Source organism: Anolis carolinensis, unplaced genomic scaffold (genome assembly GCF_035594765.1).
Source record: "Anolis carolinensis isolate JA03-04 unplaced genomic scaffold, rAnoCar3.1.pri scaffold_15, whole genome shotgun sequence".
NCBI lineage: Eukaryota > Metazoa > Chordata > Lepidosauria > Squamata > Dactyloidae > Anolis > Anolis carolinensis.
Genome location: NW_026943826.1, coordinates 11,778,782 through 11,792,523, shown reverse-complemented (window position 1 = coordinate 11,792,523; position 13,742 = coordinate 11,778,782). Strand labels below are relative to the sequence as shown.

The 13,742-nt window shown below is 46.1% G+C and overlaps 1 protein-coding gene across 6 annotated transcripts in view; it reads left to right on the top strand.

Annotated features, from left to right (window-relative positions):
* Positions 1–13,742, top strand: part of camta1 (calmodulin binding transcription activator 1) — a 195,240-nt gene that overhangs the window by 75,412 nt on the left and 106,086 nt on the right. The gene's annotated exons all lie outside the window — the stretch shown is intronic.

Sequence of the window (13,742 nt, the reverse complement as noted above, 5' to 3'; positions counted from 1 at the left end):
TGGAGCCACAAACGGACTGGGATGGACGGAGTTACAAGCTTTGAGTCAGGGCTGAGCATCTATCCCTATCCTGCAGTGCCTGCCAAGACACAGGGGGCGGGGCTAGAGGAGGGGGTGGGACCTCTATACCACACCCCCGTGTTCTAACAAGCGCCTCAGGGGAGGTATACAGAAGCTCTTGGGAAGAGGCCCCGCCCCTAGCCCCACCCTTTAGTCCTAAAAGGCCTCTCAGGAGAGATATAGAGGCTCAGCCCTGTCTCAGGCTCTTGGAAGGAGGCCTCGCCCCTTGTGTCCCAAAAAGTGCCTCAGGAGATAGAGTCTCAGCCCTGTCTCGGGTTCTTGGGAATAGGCCCCGCCCCCACTGCTAGCCCCACCCTTTAGTCCTAAAAGGCCTCTCAGGAGAGATATAGAGGCTCAGCCCTGTCTCAGGCTCTTGGAAGGAGGCCTTGCCCCTTGTGTCCCAAAAAGCGCCTCAGGAGATAGAGGCTCAGCCCTGTCTCGGGTTCTTGGGAATAGGCCCCGCCCCTAGCTCCGCCCTTTAGTCCTAAAAGGCCACTCAGGAGAACTATAGAGGCTCAGCCCTGTCTCAGGCTCTCGGGAATAGGCCCCACCCCTAGTTCCACCCTTTAGCCCTAAAAGGCCAGGAGAGATATAGAGGCTCAGCCCTGTCTTGGGCTCCTGGGAATAGGCCCGCCCCTAGCTCCGCACTTTAGTCCTGAAAGGCCTCTCAGGAGAAGTATAGAGGCTCAGCCCTGTCTCGTGCTCTTGGAAATAGGCCCCACCCCTAGCTCCGCCCTTTAGTCCTGAAAGGCCTCTCAGGAGAAGTATAGAGGCTCAGCCCTGTCTCGGGCTCTTGGAAATAGGCCCCGCCCCTAGCTCCACCCTTTAGTCCTAAAAGGCCACTCAGGAGAGATATAGAGGCTCAGCCCTGTCTCAGGCTCTTGGGAAGAGGCCCCGCCTCTAGCTCCACCCTTTAGTCCTAAAAGGCCACTCAGGAGAGATATAGAGGCTCAGCCCTGTCTCGGGTTCTTGGGAAGAGGCCCCGCCCCTAGCTCCGCCCTTTAGTCCTAAAAGACCACTCAGGAGAACTATAGAGGCTCAGCCCTGTCTCGGGTTCTTGGGAATAGGCCCCACCCCTAGCTCCGCCCTTTAGTCCTAAAAGACCACTCAGGAGAACTATAGAGGCTCAGCCCTGTCTCAGGCTCTTGGGAAGAGACCCCGCCCCTAGCTCCGCCCTTTAGTCCTAAAAGGCCTCTCAGGAGAAGTATAGAGGCTCAGCCCTGTCTCGGGCTCTTGGAAATAGGCCCCGCCCCTAGCTCCGCCCTTTAGTCCTAAAAGGCCTCTCAGGAGAAGTATAGAGGCTCAGCCCTGTCTCGGGCTCTTGGAAATAGGCCCCGCCCCTAGTTCCACCCTTTAGCCCTAAAAGGCCAGGAGAGATATAGAGGCTCAGCCCTGTCTTGGGCTCTTGGAAATAGGCCCCGCCCCTAGCTCCGCCCTTTAGTCCTAAAAGGCCTCTCAGGAGAAGTATAGAGGCTCAGCCCTGTCTCGGGCTCTCGGGAAGAGGCCCCGCCTCTAGCTCCACCCTTTAGTCCTAAAAGGCTTCTCAGGAGAGATATAGAGGCTCAGCCCTGTCTCGGGTTCTTGGGAAGAGGCCCCGCCTCTAGCTCCACCCTTTAGTCCTAAAAGGCCACTCAGGAGAGATATAGAGGCTCAGCCCTGTCTCAGGCTCTTGGGAAGAGGCCCCGCCTCTAGCTCCACCCTTTAGTCCTAAAAGGCCACTCAGGAGAGATATAGAGGCTCAGCCCTGTCTCAGGCTCTTGGGAAGAGGCCCCGCCTCTAGCTCCGCCCTTTAGTCCTAAAAGGCCACTCAGGAGAGATATAGAGGCTCAGCCCTGTCTCAGGCTCTTGGGAAGAGGCCCCGCCTCTAGCTCCACCCTTTAGTCCTAAAAGGCCACTCAGGAGAGATATAGAGGCTCAGCCCTGTCTCAGGCTCTTGGAAATAGGCCCCGCCCCTAGCTCCGCCCTTTAGTCCTAAAAGGCCACTCAGGAGAGATATAGAGGCTCAGCCCTGTCTAGGGCTCTTGGGAAGAGGCCCCGCCCCTAGCTCCGCCCTTTAGTCCTAAAAGGCCACTCAGGAGAGATATAGAGGCTCAGCCCTGTCTCGGGTTCTTGGAAATAGGCCCCACCCCTAGCTCCGCCCTTTAGTCCTAAAATGCCACTCAGGGGAAGTATAGAGGCTCAGCCCTGTCTCAGGATCTTGGAAGGTGCCCTTTAATAAGTTGTTGTTGTTGTTATTATTATTATTATTATTATTATTATTATTATTATTATTATTATATCCTGGTCCCTGGATCCCGTTGCGGATGGTTCCACATCTTGCGGAGCTTCGTTAAGCGCCGAAATTAAGCAAAGGGTTTGAAGAGAGAAGTAAAACCTAGTCTTGGGAACGGAGCCCATCGAGAGGTGTAAAGGACCCCAAAGAAGTCAGCCACTGATTGAGCGTCCGGGTTTTAGCCTGCCACTTTTGGACTCTTGCTTGCTGAGGTGTCTCTGATCCTCCCTCTCGACAGATGGCCATCCAGCCTCTGTCTCTAGAATCCTGCTGTTGAACGTTCCTAGGTTGGAATCCCCCTTTTTCTGTCTTTTTTTTCCCTGAGCCTAATAATTTTGGCGGAAAGGGCTCCCTGGAGTTTGTTTGTGTGTTTCCGTGTTTGTTTACCCCAATGCGTTGGGACGGAGAGGAGGAGGAGGAGGAGGAGGAGGAGGCTCGACGAGGGGAGCGGGCTTTGTTCATTCATCTTGATGTGGCATTTAGTTTTTAATTAGGTTTAATAATACTCGAGTCGCGGCATTTGCATATTCTTCAAACGGCAAAGCCACCCAAACGGAGGAGGAAGGGGAAAAAGGAATCACAGACTGGGGCCTGTTTGGAATTCCTTCCTCCTTCCTGCCCTTCTCCTTCCCTCCTTCCTTCTCTATCACTTCGTCCTTCCTACTTGTTCTATCTTTCCTTCTCGTTCTGTCCCTCCTTCCCTTCTTTCCTTCCTTTATTCCTTCCTTCCTTTCACTTCTTCCTTCCTTCCTACTCTTTCTGTCTCTCGCTCCCTCTCTCTCTTCCTTCCTTCTCTTTCTTTCTTGTTCTGTCGCTCCCTTCTTTCCTTCCTTTCTTCCTTCTCTTTCCCTCCTTCCTTCTCTATCACTTCTTCCTTACTCATTCTGTTCTCCCTTCTTCTGCCCCTCCATCCCTCCCTTCCTTCCCTTTCCCTCATTCCTTACTTCCCTTTCACTTCTTTCTTCTCATTCCCTCCTTCCTTCCTACGCTTTCTGTCATCCTTTCTCTTTCTTTCCATCCCTTCTTCCTTCTCCTTCCTTCCTTCCTTCTCTTTCTCTCCTTCCTTCCTTCTCTTTCTCTCCCTCCTTCCTGCTCTTTCTGTTTTTCTTTCTCTTTATGTCTATCTTTCCTTTCCTTTCCCTTCCCTTTCCTTCCTTCCTTCCTTCCTTCCTTCCTTCCTTCCTTCCTTCCTTCCTTCCTTCCTTCCTTCCTTCCTTCTCCTTCTTCCTTCCTTCTCTTTCTCTCTTTCCTTCCTGCTCTTTCTGTTTTTCTTTCTCTTTATGTCTATCCTTCCTTTCCTTTCCTTTCTTTCCTTTCCTTTCCTTTCCTTTCCTTTCCTTTCCTTTCCTTTCCTTTCCTTTCCTTTCCTTTCCTTTCCTTTCCCTTTCCTTCCCTTCCCTTCCCTTCCCTTCCTTCCCTCCCTCCCCTCCCCCTCCCTTCCTTCCTTCCTTCCTTCCTTCCTTCCTTCCTTCCTTCCTTCCTTCCTTCCTTCCTTCCTTCTCCTTCTTCCTTCCTTCTCTTCTCTCCTTCCTTCCTTCTCTTCTGTCTTTCTTTCTCCTTCTGTCCCCCATTCCTTCCATCCGTTTATCCTTTTTTCCCCTTTCTGTCCTTCTCCTCCCTCCCTTCTTTCCTTCCTTCCTCCTTTCTTTCCTCCTTCCTTCCCCATTCTGTCCTTCCTTCCTCCTTTGGAAAGTCCTTGGAAACCTTCCCAAAATACATCACTGAAACCCAACCAAACCCTTGAATAAATCCCTTTGGCGACATAATCCGGGACCCCCAGAAAAGCCCAGGATTGATTCCGATCGGCCAAGGCAGAGGTTCTGCTGAAGAGCCGTGTTTTCCAAGGACTAAAAAGGGAGAGCAGAACGTGCTGTGATTTATGAGTTGAGGATTTATCCACAGGGAAACGGGAGAGAGAAAGCAAGCGGCAGAAGGGAATTAAAAAGCTAAAAATATAAAAACCCAGGAAACTCAATGTTTGAAAGAGATACGGACAGGGCTTGCAAATGGCCATCGATCTGGAGAAGACTTGGGGCTGCAACGCCAGGACCTTTTGGCCGGGTCCCGTCCAACTCACATTTATTTATTCCTGATATTTAGCCGGGTAATAAAAACCCAAGACTTTTTTGGTGGCCTTTTTTAAATGCCTTACGGCTTAATTTATATTCCGCATGTTAATGAAGAGCTGCTTTTGTCCAGGAGGTGCGATATGCAGAAGTGACCTTTCGGTGGCTCATCATTAACCTTTAATGATCTCCGAAGCCAACGGGACAAACCCCTCAAAAAACCCCTCCTTGTTATTTATTTGCAAAGTTTCTTCCTCTCGGAAGCAGTGGCGGAAAGATTGGGGGCTGGATCTACACTGCAGTCTCATTCAGTTTGGAATTGCATGATGTTGTTATTTCTTTCTCCTTCCTTCCTTCCTTCCTTCTTTTTCTTTCATTCCTTCCTTCTCTTTCTGTCCTGCTTTCCTTCCCTCTCCTTCCCTCCTTCCTTCGCTTTCTGGTATTCGTTTCTTTTTCCTTCCTTCCTTTTTCATTCATTCCTTCCTTTTCGGTCCTTCTTTCCTCCCCTCTCCTTCCCTCTTTCCTTCCTTCCTTCCCTCTTCCCTTGCTTCCTTCCTGCCTTTTCTGCAATTGTTTCTTTCTATTTATGTCCTTCCTTCCATCCTTCCTTCCTTTCCTTCCTTCCTTCTTTCTGTTTCTTTCCTTCCTATTCTTTCTGTCCTCCTTTCCCCCCTTCTCCTTCATTTCTTCCTTCCATCCCTTTCTCTCCTTCTTTCTATTTCTGTCCTTCCTCCCTTTCCTTCATTCCCCTTCCTTCATTCCTTCCATCCATCCCCTTCCTTCCTTCCTTCCTTCCTTCTCCTTCCTTCCTTTCTTTTTCCTTTCTCTCCTTCCTTCCTTCTTTCTCTTTCCTTTCTTCTTTCCTTCTTTTTCTGTGCTGCTTTCCTTCCCCTTCCATCTTTTTCCCTTCCTTCCTTCCTTCCTTCCTTCCTTCCTTCCTTCCTTCCTTCCTTCTCTTTCTCTCCTTCCTTCGGTTCCCTCTCTCCCTCTCCTTTTTCTCTCCTTCCTTCCTTCTTTCTCTTTCTTTTCTTCCTTTCCTTTCTGTCTTGCTTTCCTTCCTTCCTTCCTTCCTTCCTTCCTTCCTTCCTTCCTTCCTTTTCCTTCCTCCCTTGCTTTCCTTTCTTTCCTCTCCTTCCCTTTCTCTCCTCCTTCCTCTTTTCCTTCCTTCCTTCCTTCCTTCCTTCCTTCCTTCTTTCTCTTTCTCTCCTTCCTTTGTTCCCTCTCCCTCTCCTTCCCTTCCTTCCTTCCTTCCTTCCTTCCTTCCTTCCTTCCTTCCTTCCTTCCTTCCTTCCTTTTCTGTCCTTTCATCTTTTCCCTCCTCCCTCTCTTCCTCTCTCCCTCTCCTTCCCTTTCTCTCTTTTCTCCTTCCTGGGAGGCCTGGCAAGGGTGTCCTTCTCTTCCTCCCTCCTCCTTTCCTTCCTTCCTTCCTTCCTTCCTTCCTTCCTTCCTTCCTTCCTTCCTTCCTTCTTTCTCTCCTTCCTTCCTTCCCTCTCCCTCTCCTTCCCTTTCTCCCCTTCCTTCCTTCCTTCCTTCGTTCCTTCCTTCCTTCCTTTTCTGTCCTTTCATCTTTTCCCTCCTCCCTCTCTTCCTCTCTCCCTCTCCTTCCCTTTCTCTCTTTTCTCCTTCCTTCCTTTTCTGTCCTTTCATCTTTTCCCTCCTCCCTCTCTTCCTCTCTCCCTCTCCTTCCCTTTCTCTCTTTTCTCCTTCCTGGGAGGCCTGGCAAGGGTGTCCTTCTCTTCCTCCCTCCTCCTTTCCTTCCTTCCTTCCTTCCTTCCTTCCTTCCTTCCTTCCTTCCTTCCTTCTTTCTCTCCTTCCTTCCTTCCCTCTCCCTCTCCTTCCCTTTCTCCCCTTCCTTCCTTCCTTCCTTCCTTCCTTCCTTCCTTCCTTCCTTTTCTGTCCTTTCATCTTTTCCCTCCTCCCTCTCTTCCTCTCTCCCTCTCCTTCCCTTTCTCTCTTTTCTCCTTCCTGGGAGGCCTGGCAAGGGTGTCCTTCTCTTCCTCCCTCCTCCTTTCCTTCCTTCCTTCCTTCCTTCCTTCCTTCCTTCCTTCCTTCCTTCCTTCCTTCCTTCTTTCTCTCCTTCCTTCCTTCCCTCTCCCTCTCCTTCCCTTTCTCCCCTTCCTTCCTTCCTTCCTTCCTTCCTTCCTTCCTTCCTTCCTTCCTTCCTTCCTTTTCTGTCCTTTCATCTTTTCCCTCCTCCCTCTCTTCCTCTCTCCCTCTCCTTCCCTTTCTCTCTTTTCTCCTTCCTGGGAGGCCTGGCAAGGGTGTCCTTCTCTTCCTCCCTCCTCCTTTCCTTCCTTCCTTCCTTCCTTCCTTCCTTCCTTCCTTCCTTCCTTCTTTCTCTCCTTCCTTCCTTCCCTCTCCCTCTCCTTCCCTTTCTCCCCTTCCTTCCTTCCTTCCTTCCTTCCTTCGTTCCTTCCTTCCTTCCTTTTCTGTCCTTTCATCTTTTCCCTCCTCCTTCTCTTCCTCTCTCCCTCTCCTTCCCTTTCTCTCTTTTCTCCTTCCTGGGAGGCCTGGCAAGGGTGTCCTTCTCTTCCTCCCTCCTCCTTTCCTTCCTCCCTCCTCCTTTCCTTCCTTCCTTCCTTCCTTCCTTCCTTCCTTCCTTCCTTCCTTCTTTCTCTCCTTCCTTCCTTCCCTCTCCCTCTCCTTCCCTTTCTCCCCTTCCTTCCTTCCTTCCTTCCTTCCTTCGTTCCTTCCTTCCTTCCTTTTCTGTCCTTTCATCTTTTCCCTCCTCCTTCTCTTCCTCTCTCCCTCTCCTTCCCTTTCTCTCTTTTCTCCTTCCTGGGAGGCCTGGCAAGGGTGTCCTTCTCTTCCTCCCTCCTCCTTTCCTTCCTTCCTTCCTTCCTTCCTTCCTTCCTTCCTTCCGCAATCTCTCCTTCCCGGCTGGAGCTCTGGAGCCAATTTCCTCCTGGAGCTGGTGGTGCCGCAATGTTCAGGCCCCAAAGCGAACCCCGTGCGAGGCATCACCTGGCGAGAAGGCGGCCTCCGCGCGTCCCTTTATCTCGTCCCCTCCTTGCATCCACTTTGCATTTAAATGGAAATATTTCCCCCCCTCCGCGGCCTCATCGTGCGGCAGTTTTCACCCTTCTGTACCTTTGGAAAGGGCTCCGTGCGCCATAAGGGCGAGCAGAGTGCAGTGGCTTCAGTGTCGGGTTGTGAGATCTGGGTTCGAATTTATTCCCTGCGCAGAAAAAGCCATATCCGTGTTTTATCGTCCATTGCTGGACATTAGAAGCACCGCCTTTGCTCCGTCCGAGGTCCGGAGAATATTGGGTTTGGTGGAAGGCGGCCAAAGTTACGCTTGTTCCCAAATATTTATGTCACAGATGGAGAGTGACGCGCGTCATTCATTCCGGCCGTTGACTCCGAAGCCAAAGGGGAGGCTGGTGTTGGTTTGGTGGGAAAAGCTCCATTTGGAGGAACCTAATGGTCCCAGGAAAGGCCGTCAATTGGGAAGCAGATGCCGGAATGAGATACGGCCGTCTGTCCCTCGGACAGGAGAGGAAGAAGATGGGAGGAAAAGGAAGAGGGAGGAGAGGCAGAAAGAGAGGAAGAGGAAGGGAGGAAGAGCAGGAAGGCAGAGGCAAGGAAAGGAAGAGGATGGAAAGAAAACGAAAAGGAAGGAGAGGAAGAGGAGGAAGAAGGAGAGGAAGAGGAGGAAGAAGATGGGAGGAAAAGGAAAAAGAAGGAGAAGAGGAAGGGAGGAAGAGCAGGAAGGGGGAGGAAAGGAAGAGGATGGGAAGAAAACAAAAAGGAAGGAGAGGAAGAGGAGGAAGGAGGAGAGGAAGAGGAAGAAGAAGATGGGAGGAAAAGGAAGAGGGAGGAGAGGCAGAAGGAGAGGAAGAGGAGGAAGAAGGAGAGGAAGAGGAGGAAGAAGATGGGAGGAAAAGGAAAAAGAAGGAGAAGAGGAAGGGAGGAAGAGCAGGAAGGGGGAGGAAAGGAAGAGGATGGGAAGGAAAGGAAGGGAGGAAGAACAGGAATGCGGAGGAAAGGAAAGGTAAAGGACGGGAAGAAAAGGAAAAGGAAGGAGAGGAAGAGGAAGGGAGGAAGAGCAGGAAGGGGCAGGAAAGAATAATAGATGGTCGGAAAAAGGAAAAGGAAGGAGAAGAGAAGGAGGAAAAGGAAGAGGAAGAAAACAAATAAGGAGAGAAGGGGAGAAAGGGAAGATGGGAAGAAGAAAAGAGGAAGGAAGGATGAAGATGGGCGGAAAAGGAGGAGGAAGAGGGAGAGGAAGGAAGAGGAAAGAAAGGCAGAAGATGAGAAGTACGGAGGAAGGAAGGAAAGGAAGGAAGAAGATGAGAGGAAGAGGAAGGATGGGGAAGAGAGAAAGAGGAATAAGAGGAAGAGAAGGAAGAGATGGAGGGAAGAAGAGCAGAAGAGGAGGAAGAGGAAGGAAAAGGAGGGGAAAAGGAGGAGGGAGAGAAGAAGTCACCTTCATCCTTTTCGCAGAGGATGCGTGATAAATAACAAAGCAAGGAAATAGGTGCCAGGGCTAGTAGTCTCGCTCTCTTTTGATCTCTCTCTCTCTCTCTCTCTATATATATATATATATATACTAGCTGTGCCCGGCCACGCGCTGCTGTGGCAAAGTGGTGGTGGTATTGGTTAAAAATTGTTGTGTAATTTTTATTTGACGTCATTTGCATTTTTTATTAATTTTATTGTAAGTTATATTTTTCTTTATTATATTTTATTATTTTCTTGTATTATTTTTCGTTATTTTCTGTTATTATAGTATTTTATTGTATTAATTTTTGTAGTGTTTTTAATTATTTTTTAGTGTTTTTATTATTTTTTGATTGGGTTGCTAGGAGACCAAGTTGGAGGAGCTTAGCCTTCTAACTGGCAGCAATTGGATAAAAGCAATTATTCCTCTCCCTCTAATTAGGACTTTATATTTGTTTTCTTTTTGTTGTACCAACCTAGAGGCGTGGATGATGGGTTGTGTTGTCAAATTTCGAGGTAGTTTTGTTGTTTTGTGGGTCGCCGTGATGCCATTACTCTTTTATATATATAGATGGCTGGTTGTGAGTCTGGTGTGTTTGTGTGGTGACTCCGGGGCCGTGATAAGCCGAAAGGTGTTGCGCCAGCAAATCGCGTACAAGTGGATAAACATTTTTCGGGCCGAGGCTGAATGGCTTGGCGATCGATAAATATATATATATAGAGAGAGAGAGGGCGCATAAATCCACGCGTCAGAATGATTTTTCGGCCCTGCGAGGAGCGGATTTCAGGAGAAAAATTGCACCGAAGGAGGGAGGGAAAAAAAAAAGAAAGAACGAGAAAGTCGAGAGAGAGAAGGAACAGAGGGGTTTCTCCTCCTCTCCCAGTTCCAGTTGGTTAGCCTCCTTGCGAGGCCCCTCTGTAACAATGCTTTAATATAATTAAATTTAAAATTCCATGTAGAATCTAGTGGGAAGGCAGATGTACCGGTATGTTAAACTTTATGTCGCTTGAAAATGGTTTTCAAGTACATCAGAGGCAGGCTATCCAGCTGTAAAATTATCTGCTTTATGGCGGGAGCGTCGCCGCTTTGGTCCTGCTTGCCTTTTAATTAATATATATATATCTGTGTGTGTGCCTTTAAGAGGGGAACTGCCTCACAAGGAGGACTTATTATTATTATTATTATTATTATTATTATTATTATTATTATTTTATTATGACACAGAAACAAGATAGACATGCTGGATTTCATATCACAAAATCACAAGTCGAACACTTCCCAAGTGTCTAGGACTGTATGATATATTTATTATTATTATTATTATTATTATTATTATTATTATTATTATTATGTTGCTGTATGACACAGCAAACAAGATAGATATGCTGGATTTCGTATCACAAAATCACAAGTCGAACACTTCCCAAGTGTCTAGGACTGTATGATATATTTTTTATTATTATTACTATTATTATTATTATTATTATTATTATTATTATGTTGCTGTATGACACAGCAAACAAGATAGTCATGCTGGATTTCGTATCAAAAAATCACAAGTCGAACACTTCCCAAGTGTCTAGGACTGTATGATATATTTTTTATTATTATTATTATTATTATTATTATTATTATTATTATTATTATTATTATTATGTTGCTGTATGACACAGCAAACAAGATAGACATGCTGGATTTCGTATCACAAAATCACAAGTCGAACACTTCCCAAGTGTCTAGGACTCTGTGATGTATTTTCGGATGATGCTCGCAAATCCCAGTCGGGTGGCCTTTAGCAGTTGGCAGATTGTGATTTTGTCGATGTCTATTGTTTCCAAATGCCGGCTGAAATCTTTTGGTGTGCCGATCACCACCGGGACCACCTGCACTGGTTTCTACCAGAGTCTTTGAAGTTCAATCTTGAGGTCCTGAGAGCGGCTGAGTTTTTCCTGTTGTTTTTCACCTGGGATGGCGACATCAATGATCCAAACCTTTTTCTTCTCCACAACTGTGATGTCTGGTGTGTTGTGTTCCAGAACTTTGTCAGTCTGGATTCGGAAGTCCCACAGTATCTTTGCATGTTCATTTTCCAATACTTTTGAGGTTTGTGATCCCACCAGTTCTTTGCTTCTGGGAGGTGGTACTTGAGGCATAAGTTCCAATGGATCATTTGGGCCACATAGTTGTGCCTCTGTTTGTAGTCTGTCTGTGTGATTTTCTTACAGCAGCTGAGGAGATGATCAATGGTTTCGTCGGTTTCCTTGCACAGTCTGCATTTTGGGTCATCAGCTGATTTTTCGATCTTGGACTTAATTACCTTTGTCCTGATGTCTTGCTCCTGGGCTGCAAGGATCAGGCCTTCCGTCTCCTCCTTCAGGGTCCCATTCGTGAGCCAGAGCCAGGTCTTCTATTATTATTATTATTATTATTATTATTATTATTATTAATTGCCTTTGTTCTGATGGCTTGCTCCTGGGCTTCTGTCTCCTTCCTTCTTCAGGGTCCCATTTGTTAGCCAGAGCCAGGTCTTCTCCTTCAATTTTGTCAAGGATCTTTCCATGCCATGTTTTGTTGTGCCAGCTGTCAGCTCTAGTTTGTAGTGCGGTTTTCTTGTACTGTTTTTTTTGTCTGCTGTGCTTTGAGGAGTTTCTGATTTTTGACTTCAATCAAAGCAGGTTCTTCATATTTGCTTTACATATTCTGCCAGGGCATGTTCTTCTTCTTTGACTGCTTGTTTTACTTGTATTATTATTATTATTATTATTATTATTATTATTATTATTATTATTATTATTATTATCTTTGAGGTCTTCAGGGTCCTTCTTCAGAGCCAGAGCCAGGTCTTCTCCTTATCAGCTTTTCCTTCAATTTTGTCAAGGAACTTTCCATGCCATGTTTTGTTGTGCCAGCTGTCAGCTCTAGTTTGTAGTGCGGTTTTCTTGTACTGTTTTTTTTGTCTGCTGTGCTTTGAGGAGTTTCTGATTTTTGACTTCAATCAAAGCAGGTTCTTCATATTTGCTTTACATATTCTGCCAGGGCATGTTCTTCTTCTTTGACTGCTTGTTTTACTTGTATTATTATTATTATTATTATTATTATTATTATTATTATTATTATTATTATCATCTTTGGGGTCTTCAGGGTCCTTCTTCAGAGCCAGAGCCAGGTCTTCTCCTTATCAGCTTTTCCTTCAATTTTGTCAAGGAACTTTCCACGCAGTGTTTTGTTGTGCCAGCTGTCAGCTCTAGTTTGTAGTGCGGTTTTCTTGTACTGATTTTTTGTCTGCTGTACTTTGAAGAGTTTCTGATTTTTGAAATGGAGCATTGTTGGCCTCATCCTTTGAGCCTTTCTGTGCAATTTAGGAAGGAAATTACAGGGAAGCAGCATTTCCTCCCGCAGACAAGTGTTTTCTTGCTCTGCCCTTCACCTTGGACGGGACGAAGGCCCTCGGTTGGGGTCGGGGTCCTCCTGGCCGTTGTCCCGGGATCTGGCCGGGGCCATCCATTAATTTCCTCCCCTGGAAGGCAAGGGCTCCCTGCCCATCGCAGGCCATGCATCATCTTGACAGCTCTTCCCACGAACTGGGCCTCTCTGCACCCGCCGCAATGTCAGGAGCCGCACAACAATCCCGGTTCTGCTGGAAAGAGGCTCTCCAAGACTCCCGTTTTGTTTGTTTGTTTGTTTATCTGTTTGTTTGCGGGGAAGTGTTTGCACACCGTGCCTGCCTGCCTTCCCCCTTCCCTTCGCATGCATTTGCATCTTGATTTATGCGCCTTGCCGGAATGACAGGCTTCCCGCAGAAAGAGGAATAAGACAAAAAAGTCAGAGCAATTTTTTCTTTCCTCCCCATTCGGCCCATTTTCGAACCTATGACCTTGCAAATGGGGGAGAAAAGCGGGATATAAATAAAGATTTATTATTATTGTTATTATTATTGACACAAAGACAGAGTATGACACAGCAAATGAGATATATATGCTGGATGATGATGATGATGATGATGATGATTAACACAAAGACACAGGATGACCTCAAATGAGATATATATGCTGGATTATTATTAGTATTAGTATTATTATTATTGACACAAAGACACAGCAAACAAGATATACAGTAGAGTCTCACTTATCCAAGCTAAACGGGCCAGCAGAAGCTTGGATAAGCGAATATATTGGATAATAAGGAGGGATTAAGGAAAAACCTATTAAACATCAAATTAGGTTATGATTTTACAAATTAAGCACTAAAACATCATGTTACACAACAAATTTGACAGAAAAAGTAGTTCAATATGCAGTAATGCTGTGTAGTAATTACTGTATTTACGAATTTAGCACCAAAATATCATGATATATTGAAAACATTGACGACAAAAATGGCTTGGATTATCCAGAGGCTTGGATAAGCAAGGCTTGGATAAGTGAGACTCTACTGTATATGCTGAATTATTATTATTATTATTATTATTATTATTATTATTATTATTATTGACACAAAGACACAGTATGACCTCAAATGAGATATATATGATGGATTATTATTGTTGTTGTTGTTGTTGACACAAAGATACAGCAAATGAGATCTATATGCTGGATTTCGTATCAGAAAATCACAAGTCAAACACTTCCCACTGTGTGATGTATTATTATTATTGTTGTTATTATTATTATTGACCCAAAGACAGAGTATGACACAGCAAACAAGATATATATGCTGGATTATTATTATTATTATTATTATTATTATTATTATTATTATTATTATTTACACAAAGACACAGTATGACCTCAAACGAGATATATATGCTGGATTATTATTATTATTAGTAGTAGTAGTAGTATTGACACAAAGACACAGCAAATGAGATATATATGCTGGATTATTATTATTATTATTATTA